Here is a 22,695-nt window from a genome sequence, read left to right on the forward strand (position 1 = left end):
CGAGGCTCGAGGCTCGCGGCTCGTGGCAGTGATACACGTACGGGTTACGAGTAAGATTTCAAACTTGTTGTATCGACGGCGTACTTACTCGGCGGACTTAGAGTACGCGTACTTGCTGTATTACACGCGCGAAAAAGGTCGTCGAGCCATAAGTTCGCGTATCATTTTTCAAACAAACGCTCTCCACTTGTGACCTAGTTTAAAAGGCAAAAAGTAACGTGTACATGTGTATCCGCAAAATATAGATATACTAGATATCCCGATTTTTTCGGGATGTCTAGACATTTAATATTTAATTTAATAGTTTGTGAAGTTGCAGCAATAGTTAAACATCAAGTTTAAACAATAGTTTAATAAAGACTATACATATTTCTCGGGAAATATGAGGCACATCTGCACAAATTAGGAATAATTAATTCATCAGTATGTTTTTGTATTAATGTTTCGATTAGAGATTTAAACCATATTTTCTTGGAATGCAAAATTAACGAGAGATATATAAATCAATTATATTACAATTTACGACAAACACAAGTTCATTTTCCAATTAGTATAGAATATCTACTAAGTTGCCATAAAATGGAAATATTTAAATTACTCATAAACTACTTGAAAGAAACAAATATAATCATTAAGTGAAATACGTATAAATATAACAAAACTAATAAATTGAGGTAAAAATAAAATAAAAATCTGTGGCTAACGGACTCGCATCCAAGCCATTTTTTCACTCACACACACACACTATACATATTTCTACTTTACTCTTGTTAAAAGCGTTATAAACGTCTTAAATTTGGGAAGAAATAAAAACGTACATACCAAAAATCTCGCCAATTATGAATGTGATCTACATAGACATCTTTTCCTACTCAAGTGTTTCGTGATGTGTTCTCATTACTCTCTCAGAGTCTAAAGCACTGTTACCACGTTTATATCAATAATCCATGTATATAAACATTATATGTATACAATCATATAAATAAGAGTACTGATCTGCTGTAACTAAGCCATCACAGTCAAATATTTATTGAGTTCTAGTCAGTAATTTTAGCCCAATATTATTTTTAGAAAGTCCACGAAGAAAAATTTTCCTGTAGCTATATAGCTGTATACCATTAATCACAAACAAATTATTAAAATCCTTTATAAAAGGTATATTTATTAAAATACCTTAAAGGGCTACATCCAAAATACACAACGTTTTCGATCTGAAAAGATCACCATCAGTGCTGATACAAGTTTACCTCATGTTGAGCCACCAAAATGGGTGATTAATATTTCTTTAAATGTTTTAAGATTATGATAGATTTACATTCTTATGTATAATTTAAAACGATGGGTGAACTTGTCTCCCTACACGACACGTGGAAGGATGTGGTTTAGCATGTGATAAATCTGAAGGATGTGGTTCAGCATGTGATAAATCTATATCAGCACTGATGATGACCTTTTCAGATCGAGAAAGTTCTGTGCTGTTGATGTAGCTTTTAATAAATGTATACATTTTATCTTCTTCTTTAGATGCCGTCTTCTTAGCGAAGGTTGGCGATGACTTCTGCAAAGTCTTCTCTACTTTGGGCTTTTCTTATTAAAGTAAACCTTTTATAAACGATTTTAATAAATTTTATTATTTTTAGGTGATTTTATAAGCTGTAGTAGAGAGAGGTAGAGAATATTATTGGAGACTCCGGTGCTTTCCCTGAATAATGTCAAAGATCGACTCAAGGGATTTCTCAAAGGAGTCAGAAAATATACGAAATTATGCAATGGTATTGTTTGCCAGAATTTTTGATATGAGGACAGGCTGAGGAAGCTAAATATATGGGACATGAAATGAGGATTATAAAGTATTTTCATATTTATTTATTTCTAAAGTTTTTCCTTATATTTTATAATGTAAATGAATTATCAATTGGAACGGTTGCCTCTTATATTGCATGGTCTTCTATGGCTTTAATTTTTAAATATTTTTACAATTAATATCACCCCCTAATGCTATCTTCCAAGTATCTCTGATCCATGAAGTTGCTCTACAGAGTTAATACTATTTTCTTGTGTTTTTCTTTAAGACAACTTTTTTCTTTCCTAGTTGTTACGTAAATATGATCCACGTTTGATATACGCTATTTCATTTCTACTTTTATTTCACCAGTATATATACGATGCATTTCTCTTGCATGTTCTACCAGAACTTGCTAGATGAGCTCTTGCTCTTACCACTCTCGTCCATGTGTTTCGAGGTTTCACCTCTCGTCAGGAAGACTTGTAGTAGCTCGAATTGAAATAATATAGTTTATTTAGACTACCAGACCTGCTGTTTATTTAGACTTAAGATATAGGTGGAATAAATATCACCGTTATTATTGGATCTACACTATATACGTGCACTAAAAACTACAATTTAAAACAGAAGATTTAAAGTATTTATGTCTTTTATTATATTTTAGCATGTCCCGTTATTCAGCCTCTTCTTTTTAATTAACAACTAACTACAAGACAAAAATGTGATAGAATATCGGAAATAAAATACTGAAGTAAAAAAAATAACAATATTAATATTTTCGTTTGTAATCTTGGATATCTATGATATAGATGATAATCATTTAATCTCTATGATTCGTAATAAGCAAAAATCTATTTAGTCGATGGCTTATTTACAAAATAAATAATTATTATTATATATTATACAGTTACAAATATTTCTAGTCTGATTTGGCAACTACGGAATTTACGAGTTCATTTTTGAAATTATAATAGAGGAGGATTACTAGAATAAAAGAATTCATAACTATGTATATTATATGAAATAAATGATACAAATTTCTAGGTTGACGTATGAGAAGAAGATTTGTGAAAAAACGTATCCTTAATTTCTAGGCTGATTTGTGGTAAATAGATAAGAACTCAATATCCAGTCCTAACATTTTTTCAAAATCTATATCCCAGACATTACTCTAGTTTTTTTAGTTTTTATAGTTTTTTTGTAAGCATTATATTAACCATAGAAATGAAGAAGAAGTGATTTCTTGCTTACATGTAGTTATGAATCATCTTTAAAAACGATTTAAAATGGTAAATTCTCCTCCATTGTTTAAAATTGTACATAATAAAAGGCAGAAATAAAAAATATTACTAAAAAGTCTGTAGGTGCCAAATCTACCATAACCGTAGGTTACGATATTTTGAGTAACCTTAAACCGTTGTTACTTCTCGGGTTTGTAAAACCGTACTCCTCTCAAAGTGTGTTCCAAATATATGTTAATATTATTCAATAATACAGTCTAATCTAATTTGGAATTAGTACCACTTTTTCGCCTCATTCCTTTAGAAGTACAGACCTTCTTAGGCATTGCAAACCGAAAATTTTCTCCCTTGACTGTTGACCGCTACAAGCAACAGAAGTGCAATGATAACTCTCTTTTGTTCTGACCCTCTGACGCTCTGTTCTATCATCTGTTGTATTCCCCAAAAAGTACCGCGAAACGCTCTCTGTTGTGCTGACCTCCATATGCAACAGACGTGCAATAAATCTCTCCGAGATACCGGTTCCCGTATAGTACAACCCGAAAATACCGCGAATCTCGTTGCTTTATCTTAACGGTTTTTACTAGTTTTGTCCAAAGACACCTGATCTATAACGCTGGGCAGTGTTAGATCCATCAGTGAACCATACTAAGTCCCCATTAATATTTGAGACTTTTTGATGGTATAATTGTGTTGATCTTCTCAGTGAAGATTAGTTCTGGTGGCATATCAGAGTGTATCATAATAAATATGGATTCCTCAAGTATAATCCCAATAGTATTTGCGAGGCTATTCAATACATTCTTCGAAATTAGGTATTGTTTGCTTTAAATCTCAGTATGTTCTTAAGGGCTACCGCCGAAATAATATTTAATTCCAGGGGAGAATACCTGTGATAGGCTCTAAAGATATCGTTTCTGAACTATTTAAGGTTCTTGTTTCCTTATGCATCACCATAACTAACTATCGGTCGTATCACTGATGTGTATAACCAACAGATTTCCTTTAGAAGAAACGTTTAGCACTATTGATTTTATTGTTAATATTGAGTACTCCAATTGAGTTTTGAATCCACGATTATCCCTAGTTACTTGACATCATTGGTTCTTTTTAGTTCCTCCCCAGATAATCTCACTCTTAATCCAGTAAGCTTCTTCTTCTTAGTGAAGGCTGCTAATTTAGTTTTGGAAGGGTCTGGAGAGAGCTTCTCCAGAAGGGCTGGTAATGAAGGGTATATCGCATCTGATCCGCGATTTTTTCCCTAGTCACTTTTGCAATATTGTCTGCCAAAATCTGGACCCAGCTATTCAGCCAATCGCTTCCACTGCTGCACATAGACCTCCCTCAGTTTCTTCCAATATTCTCTATACAGGGTCTGTTGTACGTATGATATTTGTTTAATGGCGTTATAAAGAGAAATAGAGAGAAAACGAAAAAATCTGAAAGAGAGAAAGTGGTACAATTTTCAGATTAGACTAAACTAATATTAAAATCAATTCAGATTGTCCCATATTGTTCTATTTATACTTAAGGTATCGATATTAATGTTGTTTGGTTGGTAACAAGAGAATTCGGTCTATAGAATATAATAAAATACAGGATTTGAGATGTAATCCACGCCTGTAGTAAAAAAATTAATCATATTATATAAAGTATTGGTAAAAACAATAATTATACTATATTTTATATTGGAATCGAATTTAAGGCCAGATGTAGTGGATAAAACGTATAATGTAGCAGCTGTTTCTTAGTTAACAAATGCAAAATGTATATTTAGGGCAAAATATGAACTTTATATAATAATAGCACCTTTTTAATAGAATCTGTGATCTAAATGACAGCTGGTACATCTATATTTGAGTAAAACTTGTCATTTTTAAGACACAGATACTTTATGCTGCTCTGTCTATAATAGTTCTATTAGAGTGAGAGAGTTTCATAAATTTAGGAAGGTCTTAGGAGGTTATATTTAAAAATCTATATTTTCAAGACATTTATACAGTGATATGTATTATGATTCAAAATATTTACATACAATATCTCAATAAGCTCAGAGGAATAAGAAGCTCAGAAGCCTGGAAAATTGTGAAATCATTACGAACAAACTGGAAAGAGAAAACTTTTATACAATACATACAGGGCATACGAGTGGGAGAACCACTATAAAAATTTACTGATAGAAACCAAAAACCAGAATCCAGAATTGATGGAGATGAGAAAAAAACAATGATCCCAAAGGTGAAAAAAATAGTCATAACCGACAAAGAGATGGAACAAGCAATAAATTCCATGAAGAACAATAAAGCTGGAGGACCAGGAGGAATTGTGGCGGAGCTAATGAAATATGGAATAGAGAAATTAAGAAGAATGATAAGGCGAATCTTGGAAAGAGCAATAATGTAGAGGACATTTTTAAACAATGACAGGAAATCTATATAACATCGATATATAAGAAATAAAATAAAAAACTGCGAGAATTACAGGGGAGTAAGCGTCATCGCTACAATGGGAAGACTATATGGCAGGGTCCTCAGCAACAACATAGAGAAAAGTATAGAAGGTAAAATAGATCAAGAGCAAGCATGATTCATAGCAGGAAAATCTTTTCAAGATGCTATCTATATAATACAATAAACAATAGGGAAGAAAATAGCTAAAACAGAGATGTGCACATGGCGTTTGTACACCTTAGAAAGGAATACGACACCGTGCCAAGGAAAGAACTATATAAAGCAATGGTACAAAAATTAGGGATACCAGCTTACCTAACACAAACAATCAAGAACATATACAGGGGAAATGAAGTACATATAAAAATCGAAAACAGGATACTTGCCAACTACAAAACAACAAAAGGGCTACTACAGGGATGCCCAACGTCATTAACTCTAATTAAAATATTTTTAGAACACTCACTAACAGCTTGTAAGTCAAAATGTATGAGTATCGGAATACCGATAAGGGACGATTATCTCTACACATTGTGCTTCGCAGACAACCAGTTACAATTACATGGTCAGAAAGCTAAAAGAGAAGTACAGAAAGGTAGACCTGGAAATACATATGAAGAAAACGAAATATTTAGCAATATCGGAAGAAGAAGTCAAAAATTGGGAAATGAAGATCGCGTAGAAGTAAAAATAAGAAAAAATTGAAATATTTGATTTTTATAATGTCGAAAAATGCAAGAACTGAAGAAGAGATATAAAATAGATATACATCTCAAATTTGTCACTGTTTTATGTAGATTTCTATTCGAAACTTGAAGAAGTAAAATGGTACTAATGGCCTTCTTTATTAATTTCCAAAAAATGTATTAATTGAAAATGAAAATACCATACATAAAAAGTGACTATATTTTTTAGTGAGATTTTTAGTATTTTATTGATTATTTATCTGTCTTAAGAATGACATAGTTTACTAAAAAATATTTATCATATTTTTTTAAATATGTAATCTATCTATCATAAAATGTATAATACAATTTTTCTATTTAGAAGCAAAAAAATGTTTTAGTAAAATTTTATACAAGGTATTTTATAATTCTAGTATGTTTAGATGCCGAAGAGAAGTACTTTAGAACAACACTAAAAGATACTGTACTGTTATTTTTTTATTTACACTTATTTTAATTTATTTACAGTCTCCTAACACGAAGAGTAAAAACATCATTCTTCTTCTTCTTCTTCTTCTTCTTCTTCTTCTTCTTCTTCTTATATTAGGCCTCTTGGCCTGTTCTTAACCGATTTTGAGCTTGTATTCGTAGCTGTGATGTTGACTGCCAGCTATCTCGCCACCTTTTAAAGAGCCTTCCTATTGGTCTCTTGCCTGTTGGCTTCGAATCTCTGGCTATACTATACGGGCTATCCTCTCGCTGTCCATTCTCGTCACATGCTGATTCCACTCTCGTCGTCTCTGTCTTCCCCACCGTACTATATCTTGTATGTTACAGAGATCTCTTATTCTGTCGTTGGGTATTCTGTATCTCAGTGTTTTCCCAGTTATTGACCTCAACGTTCTTATTTCTGATGTTCTCAGTATCCTCTTGGTTTCTGCTGTGTCACATCTTGTTTCTATCGCGTGCGTCATGATCGGTCTTACACATGATTTATATATGCGTACTTTAACTTCCAGCCTCATATCTTTATTTCTCCAGATGACATCCCTCACACATCCTGACACGTAATTGGCTTTATGGGCAGTGGCGTAGCTAGCCCCACAGGGGCCCCATATCAAAGTTTGTCGCGGGGCCCTTTTCCACCACTGATATGGCATAGCACTAACAAATTTTTTTAACAAAACTAGCAAAAACGCTTGTATAGAATAGAATAGAAATATGCTTTATTAGTCCTGTCGCCAGGGGGGGTACAACGGCCTCCTGTATTCAGATGGACTTACCCAAGTTTTTTTTATGTATTTTGACCTGTAGAACACGAATTTTTTGGGTAACAGTTGATCCGGATGTCGATAACATTGTTATAAACCAAGAAGTTGAGGAATCACATAACAGCGATTTCTCGCAAAACAAAACAGTTTTTTGTATTTTTTGGGCCATTCTAACCAAAAAATGTTCCTACAAATTTTTTCGTAGGATGCACAGTTTTCGAGATAAACGCGGTTAAACTTTCAAAAAATCGAAAAATTGCAATTTTTGAACCCGAATAACTTTTGATTAAAAAATAAAATAGCAATTCTGCTTACCGCATTTGAAAGTTCAAGTCAAATTATATCGGTTTTAATTATTTGTATTGCTAAAAATTTATTATTTTATTGTTAAAAAAGCTATAAACACCTAGTGCTTGAGTGATGTTTTTAATGATTTCTCATTTAAAATCGAACGAGTAGGTAGAAGAGGTAAAAGTGCAAGCGAGGCTATTTCTACGTAGCATGCATTAAAACGCATGTATTAGGCACGGGAAACACTATGCGTTTATAGCTTTTTTTAACAATCAAAAAATAAATTTTTAACAATGCAAATATTCAAAACAGATATAATTTGACTCAAACTTTTAAAGGCGGTAAGCAGAATTGCTATTTTATTTCTTATTCAAAGGTTATTCGGGTTCAAAAATTTCAATTTTTCGATTTTTTGAAAGTTCAACCGCGTTTATCTCGAAAACTATGCATCCTACGAAAAAACTTGTAGGAACATTTTTGGGTTAGAATGACCCAAAAAATACAAAAAAATGTTTTGTTTTGCGAGAAATCGCTGTTATGGAATTCCTCAACTTCTTTGTTTATAACAATCTTATCGACATCCGGATCAACTGTTACCCAAAAAATTCGTGTTCTACGGGCCAAAATACGTAAAAAAAACTTGGGTAAGTCCATCTGAATTAAGAAGGCCGTTGTACCCCCCCTGGCGACAGGACTATATTGTCACTGAAAGTTTTACAATTTTATGGACAAAGCTAGAAAGATTAGGAAAAAACAATAACAAATACAGTTACTGAAATTACAAAAATCGTCAATATTATTAAAAAATAAAAGATAATGAAATAAAACAAAACAATACAGGGTGTTTCATTAATAATTAGAAATGTTTTAACTGTAGATTCCTGGGCTCAAAATATTAAGGATTAACCCAAATCACCTACTCCGAAAATGTAAATGTCTGACTTCTAAGGGAGCTGGAGTTCTTTGAAGATGGTGACTTTCAATCAGTTTTTTAAATACCTTTAGAACACTTCTATTTAGAAAAACGAAAACTGGTACGTCTATTTATCTTCCAGAGATAAATCGATTTCATAAATTGTGAATTTCTAGTACCGGTCATATGCGTCCTCTTTGGGTAGGGCAACGATTATTTTATCGCATAACTTTTTTGTCCTGACTTTTAAGCATTTTTGACGCTGGATTATTAAATCGTGAGGTATTCTAGTACTAAAAGTTACTCTTACTTTTAGTCGGTCGGATACACCGTCTTCTATAAACATCGATTTGAAAATGATTCGTTTTTTGAATTTGAACAAAATTTGAAAAAAATTTCAAAAAAACGGTGTATTTTACCAACCTAAAGCAAGAGAAACTTTTAGTACTAGAATACCTCATAATTTACTAATCTAGTGTCAAAAATGCTTCAAAATTAAACACACAAAAAATAATGCGATAAAATAACAGTTAACCTACCCAAAACGGACGAATAATATGATCGGTACTAGAAATTCGCAATTGATGAAATCGATTCATCTCTGGAATAAACGTACCAATTTTCGTTTTTTGTTTTTGGGTTAAATCTTAATATTTGGGCCCAGGAATCTACAGTTAAATTATTTCCAATTCTTAATGAAACACTCTGTATATTGCAAAATTTAAATAAATTACAAATAGCATAATCTTAGAAACTAATAAGTTCTGCGTATAAAAGCCAAATATAGATAATAATAATAAACCTAATAAACTCTAATAAACCAAAGTCGAAAAATAGATTTGAATTTTCGAGACTCGTTTTAAAAACAGATTCGGTTTTTGTCAAGCCAAGGGTAAATGGACATAGAAAATGAACGTATAGTAAACAAAAAAGCTCTTTACTTTAAGAGGATCGGTACGTATCTACGGCTGCAATGCAATTCAAATGGGGATTCATTTTTTTCGAATCCTGAGAAAACTAATAAGTATTTTTGAAAAATTTAAACGCAGAATGAAAGATCACGTTATTAGCGAGGGCCGAAAGTCCCTGAGAACTTCTATAATGTTTATTTTAATAAGTTACAGGGGTGAAAAACTAAGAGAAAATTTAGTGTGATTTTTAATTTCAAATATATCATTCAAAATAAACTTTTTATTTATTCTAAGGGACTTTCGGCCCTCGGTAATAATTTAGTCTTTCATTCTACGTTTAAATTTTTCAAAAATATTTATTGGTTTTTTTAGGATTCGAAAAAAATAAACACAATGCCGTGGTAATATTTTCCAAATCTATCTTTGTCTTACAACGCACTCAGCCGAATATAATATTGTCAGCATATATTGTCAGTCAGACACTGACAATCAGTGACAATTTTAAATATTTGACATTGCATCGGGAATATGTTGAGTTATTGATTAAATTTTATTGAAATATAGTGTATTTGATAAATAATTGATTTAAGACGTGAACTTAATAAAAAGTTATTTATTGTGTATATTCTTTGTGGAAGATCCAAGCAGAGAATACATCGGGATAATATATTCTGTGATCCAAGTATTTTGTTGTTAAAGATGTTCAAAATTGTAAGCGTTCCATAACAATATCTTATTAAAAAATCATTTTAACACTTTTCCTCTTTTCTCGATTGAGTATTAGTCTTTGTTGTACAAACAAATTATTACAATCACTGAATACATAGTTAGTGAAAAAATTATCACATTTATTAACTGAATTAATAATTTCCAATTATAAAAATAACAGTTATCCAAGAACATTCAAAACCCATCTCTTGAAATTAATAATGACATTTTCAAGTAGAATGACATTCTAGTAATGTTTACATGTCCATACCAGTGTGAATTTTACTACGCGTAATTTGCCGTGTAAAGACAGAAAAAGTAGGGATACACGTAAAATATTTGCGAATTATGTACCCATAGCCTTAACGGCAAACACTTAGATATACCTAAATACAATTTATAGATAAAGAACAGATTACACGAAAATATACGCATAATACACAGTGTTTCAATGTTTCAAATATTCAAAGGTAAAGTGATTACAAATATTCCAATGTGGCATTATACACTATAAAATGTTTCACATACAACCAACGCAACGGTGAATAGACAATAAAAAGTAGCTTGAAAACAAAAAAGCTCTGTAGTTATAGAAAGGCGAGAGGCAGAAAATAGATAGGTACCTGTACCTACATAAATATAGTTTGTATACCTAAATATATAGTTTATATATAAAGTATCCATTTCAAACAATATAACACTGTTCAAAGCGTTTTAATAGTGAAATAATTATTGTAGAATATTTTGTTCAATTTTCTGAATGGAATTTTGTGTCAACTTGCCACGCTGGGGCCCCTGAATGTCAGGGGCCCCGTATAATTGATACGGCTGATACGGCGGTAGCTACGCCTCTGTTTATGGGCTTGCTTTCGGACGCTCTCTTTAACATCTCCATAACTACATATTTCGACTCCCAGAGATTAGAATCTCGGGACTTGTTCAATTAGTTCGTCGTTAGTTACTAATTTGCATCAAATGGGTTCCCTTGACACTACCAGGGATTTTGTCTTAGCTGCTGATATTTTCATGCTGTAGTTCTTCGCCACTGTATTGAAAGTTTGTGCCATTCGCTGTAGGTTATCCTCGTTGTCGGAGATTAAGATTGCGTCGTCAGCGTAACAGAGGATTTTTATTTGTTTTTCTGCCATATTATATCCTTTTCCAGTACTTTTAATGTTTTCTATGATTTTGTCCTTTACTAAATTAAAAGGCAATGGGCTCAAGCTATCCCCTTGTCGAATTTCCGAGTTAATTTCTACTTCCGATGTTAGTTCATTCTTGACTTTTATTCTGGTTTTGTTCTTCGTATTGATGTCTTTAATTATCCATATCCTCTTGTTGGGCTGATTTTTCTCCTTTAGCAATCTTAGCACATCTTCTAACCTTACACAATCGAAGGCTTTAGTCAGATCTATAAAGCACATAAATGCAGGTTAATTATATTCCAGTGCTTTCTCAGCAATTTGTCTGGCTATGAATATGGCGTCTATTGTAGACCTATTTTTCCGAAATTATTTTCTAAAATCCTAAACACAAAATTAATTTATAGTAATATTTATTACTTAACGGTACAAATTTATTTTTTAGACTAACTCTCTACAATTTCATTTTTCTTGTTAATACCTAGTGCCGATGCTTCTATAGATCTCTGGACCCTGGTGAACGTTACTTCGCACGCTTTTCCATCAACATAGCTGTCTGGCTAGCACTATTCATATTAGTATTTGCCCTATAATATCCCCTTATATTTGCATAGTGTTTCAAATAGCAATAATTTTTTTTAGTAAACCCATTTTTTATTATAATTTTAATTTTTTTGTGTTTTTGTACTTAAAAAATGTTTAATCTCTTGTGTTTTGAGGTACTCCTCTTTGGTTTTGATGTGAATTGAAAAGTAAGATGTACTTATTTGATGGTTCGGTAAAGGTAGTGTAATAGAAACGCTAGCACAAGTATCTTATTTGTACCTTTATTAATTTCGATATATTTACTACCTATTGCCCGTCAGATTGGTTAGTTCCTATGGAGCTTGTCATTTTATTATACTGCGTATATGTAGCTAATTTTTTTACTAATTTTAACGACTTATATTTACAAGTTTTGTAATTACTAATCGTGACAAGACATCCCGTAACGCGACAGTTCGTAACACTACAATTCAAAACTATAACTATTAGTAACGGTATTTACGAACTGTCCGTTACGAATTTGTGGGGTTACGAACTGTCGCGTTACGAGATGTCTTGGAACCATTACTAACATATCGTTTTTCTTAGCAAGCTAATTTAGAAATTGTTTAAAAAGAGATATATTTTTAGTCTAGATAAATCTAAAATTTATAAATTTGTTGTTGCAAAAGCTTGTAAGGAAAAACTTGATTTTGTGTTCTTGTTGGTAGTATTGTCCACTTTTGTTATGTTTCTAGTCACTATATTTTAGATTTTATTATTTTAGAATTAATTGACAAAAAAGGCATTTACTTAAAAATATTGCTCAAATGGCACCAAAAATGAGACAATACTGGAACCTTGCAGAGCATTTTACAACATTCATTACTTTATCATATAATCCCAGTTATAGAAATTAGTAAACGAAGAGACTAAGAATATTTTAACCAGTCAGGCTGATTACAGAAGAAGAAAAGAATAAATAAGAAAACAAACATAAGTAAAAATCATCGAAGTAAGCAAATGGTAATGTTAAAGAGATATAGGAACCATAAAACAACAAAAGCTGAGAAATTGCAAAAAAGATTACAAACGAAGTAAAAACACTGATTATAAAGAACTGTTTGATGGTGAATGCAAAAAAGTATACAGGAACAACAAAGGCACAGAAAAATTATAATCAACGAAACTTAACTTCAATAAAGAAGTAAAAAATGTGTCCAGGAGGGCTCAAGAAAGAAGATACAAGACAATGAGTGATAAAGCATACAGTTTTAGTAATTGAACTTAAACAATGGATAAATCAGAACAAGATTGGGAAGGACAGAGAAGAAACCATTGCAAAACTAAAGGACCGAATATTTTGGTAGTTAATCAATAGTAGAAGGGCATATCCAAACCAAAACAAAAACTGATTTACGAATAAACACCAAACATCTAAGCGTTCGCCCTATACATGGTTTTTGTCGATTTCGATCGTGCCTATGACAGTTTTTCTCATGCCACTAGATTGAAAATTGTAGAGCTCTACAAAAAATAATTTCCATTATAAAGTCACTGTAAGCTGAGGTGAAATGCAGCGTGACACACAATAGGATAAACAGTGACGAATTTAATGTACTTATTGGAGTCAGACAGGTATGCGTGCTTTCTCCGTTTCTTTTTAACATAACGGTGGATTATTTTCTCTCTAAATTATACTCCGACACAAGAGGGATACAACGGACGTTAACCACATGCCTAAGCGATCTAGAATACGCCGACGATATCTGCCTATTAGGTCAAATGTGCCAAGATGTGGCTGACTTGTTAGAAACACTCGCCTCTTAAGACAATAAAATAGGTTTGAAAATCAATATTAATAAAACCAAATCCATGAGAATAAATTCAATGAACATACTATTTACTATTAACAACATTCGAATTGAAAATGTAGAAAATTTGATGTATCTTGGGAGTATCATAAGAGAAAGTGGAGATACAAAAGATGATTTTAACTATTTACAATGGGAAATAAGCCACAATATTATTAAAAAATGATTTTTATTAACGTTTCGACGCCCAAATCGGGTCCAAATACTATTGTATTTTGTATTTTGGCAACGGCACCCGATTTGGGCGTGGAAACGTTAATAAAAATCATTTTTTAATAATATTGTGGCTTATTTCCCATTGTAAATAGTTAAAATTGTAAAAAATGCCACAAGAAAATAGCTTCAGAATAACAAAAGATGATAATCGTATGAGGATACGTATGAGCTTAACAAGCATTTAGCAACCTTAACCCTGTTTGGAGGTCGGGCCAGTATCCTACAAAGACAAAGATCCGAATGTTCCAATCAAATGTCATATCTGTTCTATTCTACGGATGTGAAATCTGGAAAGTGACAAAAACGCTAACAGACAAACTGCAGGTCTTTGCTAATAAATGACTACGAAGACCTGTTCGTATTTTCTGGAATAACATCATCAGAAACGAAGGTCTGCTACACCTGACCGAACAAAAGAAAGAAGAAAATGAAATTAAGTCCAGAAAGTGGGGCGGATCTATCACACACTCCGAAAAAATAGCTCCAGCATTCAAAGACTACCCTCTAGAGTGGAATCTTCAAGGAAAAAGAAAACGAGGTCGTCAAGCACAAACTTGGAGAAGATCTATCATGGACGATGTAAGCGGTAAAGGAAAGTCTTGGAATGAGGTGAAGGCCTTAGAGCATATTAGAACTTGATGGCGCGTTTTCACTGAAACTCTATGCTCTACTTAGGAGTTCAACAACCTCATTAAACATCGTACCAAATAAATGTCTTATATTATTTAAGAACTTTCTTTATATTTTTGTACTCGAAAAGTGGACAAGACTCCATTATTAATAATCTGTGATGTTTAGTTGTATTAACAATAATTTTTGTTCTCATTGGTGTGATACACTTGTTAGGCATTGTTGAGATGGACCTATAAATGTTGATAATACGGAATTTATATTGTTGTTGAAAATATTATGTATACTAATATCGGTTTAGAGAAATTTATGGAAATTTATAGGCAAAGGATATATAACGGATGGATATGAAATATCACGATATGTATTAAGAAAGCAGAATGTCATTGTACAGTTTTTTTAGGCTGTGTTAGTCGAATAAATATAAATAAAAATATAAATTTGTTTTGTTTTATTTAATGATCACCATTTTTTATTTAGACCTTTACAAGGCCAACGTCTTCATTTAGATTTCAGCATACTTTGTTTCTATTTTCTTTTAGTTCCATAATGATTATACAGGGTCTCCCGAAAAGATTGGTCATAAATTATACCACAGATTATGGGGTCAAAAATAGGTTGATTGAACCTCATTTACCTACATACAATAGTGCACACAAAAAAAGTTACAGCCCTTTGAAGTTACAAAATAAAAATCGATTTTTTTCATATATATTCCATAAAAATTTTATTTGGATTTTGTTTGTTTAACGCTCCCCCCCCCCCAACTTTTGTGTACGTTCCAATTAAATTATTATTGTGGCACCATTAGTTAAACACAATGTTTTAAAACTTTTTTGCCTCTTATTACTTTTTTGATAGCCAGTGTTTATTGAGATATTTTGAATACTTTCTTGTCGAATCCACCAAATATTTGTATATGGTTAAGTATGATTATAGACACCTGTTAATAATCTGAAAGTTTATTTATAACTTACATTTTTAGATATATTTTGAAAAAGAAGCCACATCTAGATAATAGGTGACTTATCAAAAAGAGACTAACAGGCAAAAAAGTTTTAAAAACACTGTGTTTAACTAATAGTACCACAATAATAGTTTAATTGGAACATACACAAACACTTGGGGGTTTAAAGGAACAAAACCCCCATAAAATTGTTATGTAAATGTATTAAAAAAGAAACCACATCTCGATAAGAACTGGATTATCGAAAAAATACTAAGAAGCAAAAAGTTTTAGAAACGTTGTGTTTAACTAATGGTACCACAATAATGAATTAATTGGAAGGTACACAAAAGTTTGGGGGTTTAAGGGAACAAAAACCCCCATAACATTTTATGAGGTGGACAAATTTTACTATAATTTTGTTTTAAGACGTTCCTGCCATAAGAATGATACATGTCAATTTTTAATAAAAAATCTCTAATAGTTTTCGATATATTGAAAAAAATCGATTTTCATTTTGTAACTTCAAAGAGCTCTAACTTTTTTATGAGCAGATTTGTACTAAGGTAAGTTAGATTCAATCGAACTATTTTTGACCCCAGAATGTGGTATAATTTATGACCAATCTTTTCGGGACACCCTGTATATCTTTGTATATCACTCTGGCCATCATATTTGCCATATGGCCATATATGGCTTTATTCACAACAGCTTTAAATAGGTACTGATGTATTCGACTTTTAATACCACTGTCTAAGATCGGACCAAGATTTTATGTCATGATGTTCTTTTTTGCCGGGACTATCAGATACAAAAGTTCTTGTCTCTTTGATGGTAACCCATGAATCACACGTAGTATTATGCAAGTCTTCTATGCCATCTAAATCATTGGTATCGGTTTTTCGAGCTACTAAATCTATAGTTTCTTTATCAGATAATGTTACAGTAGTCATAACTCCATCATCACATGTAACAAAGTCCTTAAAGGATATTACTGATTCAGACACCACTGTGTTCGATTCTGCAGGAGTTGAGATAGAAATATATTTGGTTTCAGCTTCTTTTGTTGATGATAATGGAAAACCACAGTATTTATAACAGTTTTTATACTAGTCCCGGTTACATTTAGCCAAGGGTAATCCATATTAGCCAACATGTTCCTCACAACCCCTTTTCGACATAATGACTTGAAGTTTTTAATGATACTTTAATCCAATACAAAGGTTGTAATTTTGATGTGGTATTAGCTAGGGCAGTCAATAAGTAGGGAATAGCCCAAGAAACAAAGTCTACCCTATGCCGATGTGTGCTTTTGTCTTGGGGGCGGTTCCCACCCCTTCTCGGGGTGGAAAACTTTTTGCTTAAATAACTACGGAAGTTGCTAGAGAACCTAATACTAAGCAGAAACTGTTCTATAATTTTTCTTCGAAAACTCCATACTTTTTGAGTTATTCCTAGTTGAAAATTGGCTATTTTCATTGAAACATAACACCTTTTCAAACGGTTTTTTGCGAATACCTTAAAAACTATGCATCTAACTAAAAGAACTGTATGAAACAGTTTTGTAGCTTATAAAATAACAAAGAGATTCTTTCCTTTATGAATCTTCTAGTTATAACACAAAAAGAGATATGGTAAGCGAAAAAAACTTGTTTTCTTGGTGCATGGTCAAATCAGTGTATTTAACTTGAAATAACAAAGAAACGGTCGATTTTAGGTGTATAATGCTCCCAATAACTTTTGTTGTGCTTGAAAAGACCTTTAAAAAAAGCAATATTAAATGTCGATTACATTCAAACTATGCGAGATAAACTGTAAAAAATTTGATGACTAACGTATTTTAAGAAAAAAATGAGAAGTATATTTAACCCCTCATCCACAAGAATTCAAATGCATCGTTTTTCTTCTACAATACATTTTACTATAGTGTTCTTTTTATGTTCAAAAAGTTGGGCGGGTTTAAAATGAATGGTTTTTGAAAAAAATAAGATCAAATTATTGAGCAGCGCATTTTTAAATTTTCTTAAATATCTTCCTATTGCTCCATGTAACTCGAAAATGATAAGAGATACCAAAAAAAGATGCCATACAAAAATGTAGGTTTCTTCTAGATAAACATTTTGATTTTGTTTTTTATAAGAGTATCTCTTATCATTTTCAAGTTACATGGAGAAAAAGAGGATTTTTAAGGAAATTTAAATATGCGCTCTATAATTTCATCTTATTTTTTTCAAAAACCATTCATTTTAAACCCGCTCAACTTTTTGAACATAAAAATAACACTGTAGTAAAATGTATTGTAGAAGGAAAACGATGCATTTAAATTCTTGTGGATGAGGGGTTAAATATACTTCTCAATTTTTTTCTTAAAATTCGTTAGTCATCAATTTTTTGCATCATATCTCGCTTAGTTTGAATGTAATCGACATTTAATATTGCATATTTGAAAGGACTTTTCAAGCACAATAAAAGGTATTGGTAGCATTATACACCTAAAATCGACCGTTTCTCTGTAATTTCAAGTTGAATACACTGATTTGAGCATGCACCAAAAAAACAAACTCTTTGTACCTATCATATCTCTTTTTGTGTTATAACTAGAAGATTGAAGAATGAACGACCCTCTTTGTTTTTTATAAGCTACAAAAATGTTTTTATAGTTTTTTTAGTTAGATGCATTGTTTTTAAGGTATTCGCAAAAAACCGTTTGAAAAGGTGTTATATTTCAATGAAAATGGCCAATTTTCAACCACGAATATCTCAAAAATATTGAGGTTTCGAAAAAAAATTATGGAACAATTTTTGCTTAGAATTAGGTTCTCTAGCAACTTCCGTAGTTGTTTAACCAAAAAATTTTCCACCCCCCAGAAGGGGTGGGAACCACCCCAAGACAAAAGCACACATCGGCATAGGGTAGACTTTGAATAAGGAGATATTTTCAGGGTATACCTAAAATTTCATTAAAATCCATGCAGTAGGATAGAATTCGGAGGTAATGACCTGTCCTTGCTCTCATTGACTGCCCTAATATTGGATTTTAATTTATTTCATTTGTGAAATATTATCATGGGCTGTACTATTATCAAAAAATAGCAACATTTTTATTTTTTCTTTAGTCATTTTCTAATCAATATTAATAAGTCAGTTTTTGAAAATTGCAGAAGTCATCCATGTTTTTGTCTTTGTTTCATATTTAGCAAGTATTACATCTTGAAAAACAACGAGGTTTTTTTGATTTACCGATGACTAATGGTTATGATTCTTCTGTAGCCGACATGTTTGCTGATAGCAGAATAGTCAAACGTTCCTTACTATTCTTCTCACCATGGCATTTATCATTTTTAAAGGTAGAGTATTATCACTAATATATTAAAAAAAACTTCTCCATTTGTTACAGATTTCAATGTTGACATTTGCACTTTTCCACAAACTTTTTTAAAAGCTAGTTCATGTCTTCGTTTGAACTTTTCTAGCCATCCATCACTGCCTCTGAATTAGCTATAACTAATGATTTAGAGTATATTTAAGTTTTTTCTTCTATCAGTGGTCCACTATCACTAATATTTTAGCTCCAACACTGCTCAAACCATTTAATTAAGCACTTCTTTAAACCCCGAAATTCTGCAATTCGTCGTCTTTTGCATGACAAAAATTTTGATCGGTTAGAGTCTCCTTCATGATGTCTGATTAATTTTTTATTATCGTTAACAGGGTCCTCATTGGTACAGCTAAGTGTTCAGCAATATTTTTCTTGTTGACCAACAAAGTTGACTTATGTTACTGATAAGTTATCATATTTATTACATTTTATTCATAGTCCTGTCGCCAGGGGGGGTACAACGGCCTCGTTAATTCAGATGGACTTACTCAAGTTTTTTTTATGTATTTTGACCCGTAGAACACGAATTTTTTGGGTAACAGTTGATCCGGATGTCGATAAGATTGTTATAGACCAAGAACTTGAGGAATCAAATAACAGCGATTTTTGGCAAAACAAAACAATATTTTGTATTTTTTGGGCCATTTTAAGTAAAAAATATTTCTACAAGTTTTTTCGTAGGATGCACAGTTTTCGAGATAAACGCGGTTGAACTTTAAAAAAATCGAAAAATTGCAATTTTTGAACCCGAATAACTTTTGATTAAAAAATAAAATAGCAAGTCTGCTTACCGCATTTGAAAGTTTAAGTCAAATTATATCGGTTTTGATTATTTGCGTTGGTAAAAATTTATTTTTTTATTGTTTAACAAAGCTATAAACACGTAGGGTTTCCCGTGCTTTTACATGCGTTTTAACGCATGTAACGTAGAAATAGTCTTGATTGCACTAGTACCTATTCTACCTACTCGTTCGATTTTAAATGAGAAATCATAGAAACATCACTCACGCACTAGTTGTTTGTAGCTTTGTTTAACAATAACACAATAAATTTTTAGCAATGCAAATAATCAAAACCGACATAATTTGACTTGAACTTTCAAAGGCGCTAAGCAGAATTGCTATTTTATTTTTTAATCAAAAGTTATTCGGGTTTAAAAATTGCAGTTTTTCGATTTTTTGAAAGTTCAACCGCGTTTATCTCGAAAACTGTGCATCCTACTAAAAAACTTGTAGAAATATTTTTTGCTTAAAATGACCCAAAAAATACAAAATATTGTTTTGTTTTGCCAAAAATCGCTGTTATTTGATTCCTCAAGTTCTTGGTCTATAACAATCTTATCGACATCCGGATCAACTGTTACCCAAAAAATTCGGGTTCTACGGGTCAAAATACATAAAAAAAACTTGGGTAAGTCCATCTGAATTAACGAGGCCGTTGTACCCCCCCTGGCGACAGGACTATCAGTTATTATTGCAGTTTTTTTTTATTTAATGGCATAGACATTAGTCATTCAGCCAGTTGCAATAAAGTGCATTATTGCAGTTATAGTCTAGTCGCAACATAGGGGGTCCCGTGGGCAATTCTAGCTCGCCGTGATTTGGTGGTGGTATTATAGGTTTTTTGGGTCGCTGAATCCAATTGAAGTGGTCTGGAAGCCCAAATGTAGTGCGTTTAATTGTTATTAACATATTATGGTAAAATTTGGTATTTTTCAGGAATAATTAGAAGCTCTGTAAATAAATTGATGGTGTTAAGGTCTTCTCTGGTGTACTTTTGGTCACTGAATCGAATACAACTAGTCGCGATTACTCAAAATATATAATTCTTATTTTGTTAATAACAAAATAATTGTTTATTCGCCGAAAAGCTCGAAATAATGCGCTATCTACAGCAAGTTTGTAGTCTTTTCATACTATTTTTATACGCTAAATCGATTGTCACTACTGGTGATAGCTTAAACCAGGTTATGACTTTGTTATTAATAAATTATTGCAAAAATAACGGTTTATAGTACGCGTACTCACGATTTTTGCTCTAGATTTTAAAAAACCGCTTGGATTGACATAAAATTTGGCATACACGTAGTCAACATGTCAAACAAAACAAGTGATATTGTACTGATGTGTGCTTTGGCCATGGAGGTGACTTTCACCCCTTTTCGGGGGTGAAAAATAAACCTTTAAGATAAGTCCGGAAATGGATAAACTGATTAATTCTAAGCAACTTTCGCTCTATACAGTTTTTTCACTAAGTCGATACTTTTTGAGTTATTTGCGAGTAAATATGTTCATCTTTCAACAAAAAATCCACGTTTTTGGTGGTTTTATAAGCACTTTCGAAACGATGAAACTTACAGATCATATAAATACGACATAAGTAAAGCAACTTGTGAAGCGGCAACGATTAATTTCATTTGAGATGCTAATTAGGGGGTGATTTTCCCGTTTTTTTTTTTACAAAAACTAAAAGGACCAACTTTGTTTTGAGCGTAACTTACTTATTTTTGATACTAAATACTTTTTCAAAAAACAAGAATAAAGTTTTTTTACAAACTTTAAAAAAGTTGTAATGAGTTTTCCTCAAAAATGCTTCATTTTTTTTATTTTATGTTAAAATATTCGATTAGCAATTTGACAAATATGAACCTGTTCATTAGCTACAACTCCGCTTCTACTGGGTCTACGGTCTACTATTCTTTTCACTTTTTTATAGTCTATATATTTGCTAAGAAATTTTTTTTGAAAACATGAAACAACTTGGGTTTTTTGTTGAAAAATAAACATATTCAATCGCAAATAACTCAAAACGTATTGACTTAGTGAAAAAACTGTATAGAAAAAAAGTTGCTTAGAATTAATCACTTTATCTACTTCGGGACTTATTTTAAAGGTTTTCTTTTTTCACCCACGAAAAGCGGTGAAACTAACCCCCATGGTAAAAGCACAGATCAGTACAATATCACTTGTTTTGTTTGACATGTTAGCTACTTGTATGCCAAATTTCATGTCAATCCAAGTGGTTTTTTAAAATTTAGAGCAAAAACCGTGAGTAAACGTACTATAAACCGTTATTTTTGCAACAATTTATTAATAAAACGTCCATGTTAATAACAAAGTCAGAACGTGGTTTAACCTATTACAAGTAGTGGCAATCGATTTAGCGTATAAAAATACTATGAAAAAGACTACAAACTTGCTGTAGATAGAGCATTATTTGGAGCTTTTCGGCGAATACGCAATTATTTTGTTATTAACAAAATAAGAACATATTTTGAGTAATCGCGACTAGTCGTACTCGATTCAGCGACCAAAAATACACTAGAGAAGACCTTAACACCATCAATTTATTTAAAGGGCTTCTAATAATTCCCGAAAAATACCTAATTTTACCATAATTTGTTAATAACAATTAAATGCACCACATTTGGGATTCCACAGCACATCCATTGGATTCAACGACCCAAAAAACCTATAATACCACCATCGAATCACCCCGAGCTAGAATTGCCCACGGGACCCCCTATGTTGCGACTAGACTATTAGCCAGAACTAAGGGATCGTCATTATTTAGATTATTTACATTCAACGCTAAATCCTTTTCGGAAAGGCTTTTTAAGGCGTTGGATAATTCATTAATATTTTTTCTATGATTTGTCGTAGTCGTGCTAATTGTACTAGGGGTACCCTCCGAATCTTTAATGCAGTGATTCCCTATTGTCTTCTCTATCTTAATGCCGTTGACCGT

The 22,695-nt window shown here is 32.1% G+C and overlaps 1 protein-coding gene across 3 annotated transcripts in view; it reads left to right on the forward strand.

The window, feature by feature from the left end:
* The window catches only part of LOC114330675 (uncharacterized), a 140,314-nt gene extending 125,251 nt beyond the window's left edge, over nucleotides 1-15,063 (forward strand). For all 3 annotated transcript variants that reach the window (XM_028280085.2, XM_050661678.1, XM_028280084.2), the window contains exon 5: nucleotides 1,641-15,063. The gene's annotated coding sequence lies outside the window, so the exon portion shown is untranslated. The remainder of the gene's footprint in view (nucleotides 1-1,640) is intronic.
* Nucleotides 15,064-22,695: the final 7,632 nt, after the last annotated feature.

The sequence above is a fragment of the Diabrotica virgifera genome, chromosome 9 (assembly GCF_917563875.1).
Source record: "Diabrotica virgifera virgifera chromosome 9, PGI_DIABVI_V3a".
In the NCBI taxonomy this organism is placed as follows: domain Eukaryota; kingdom Metazoa; phylum Arthropoda; class Insecta; order Coleoptera; family Chrysomelidae; genus Diabrotica; species Diabrotica virgifera.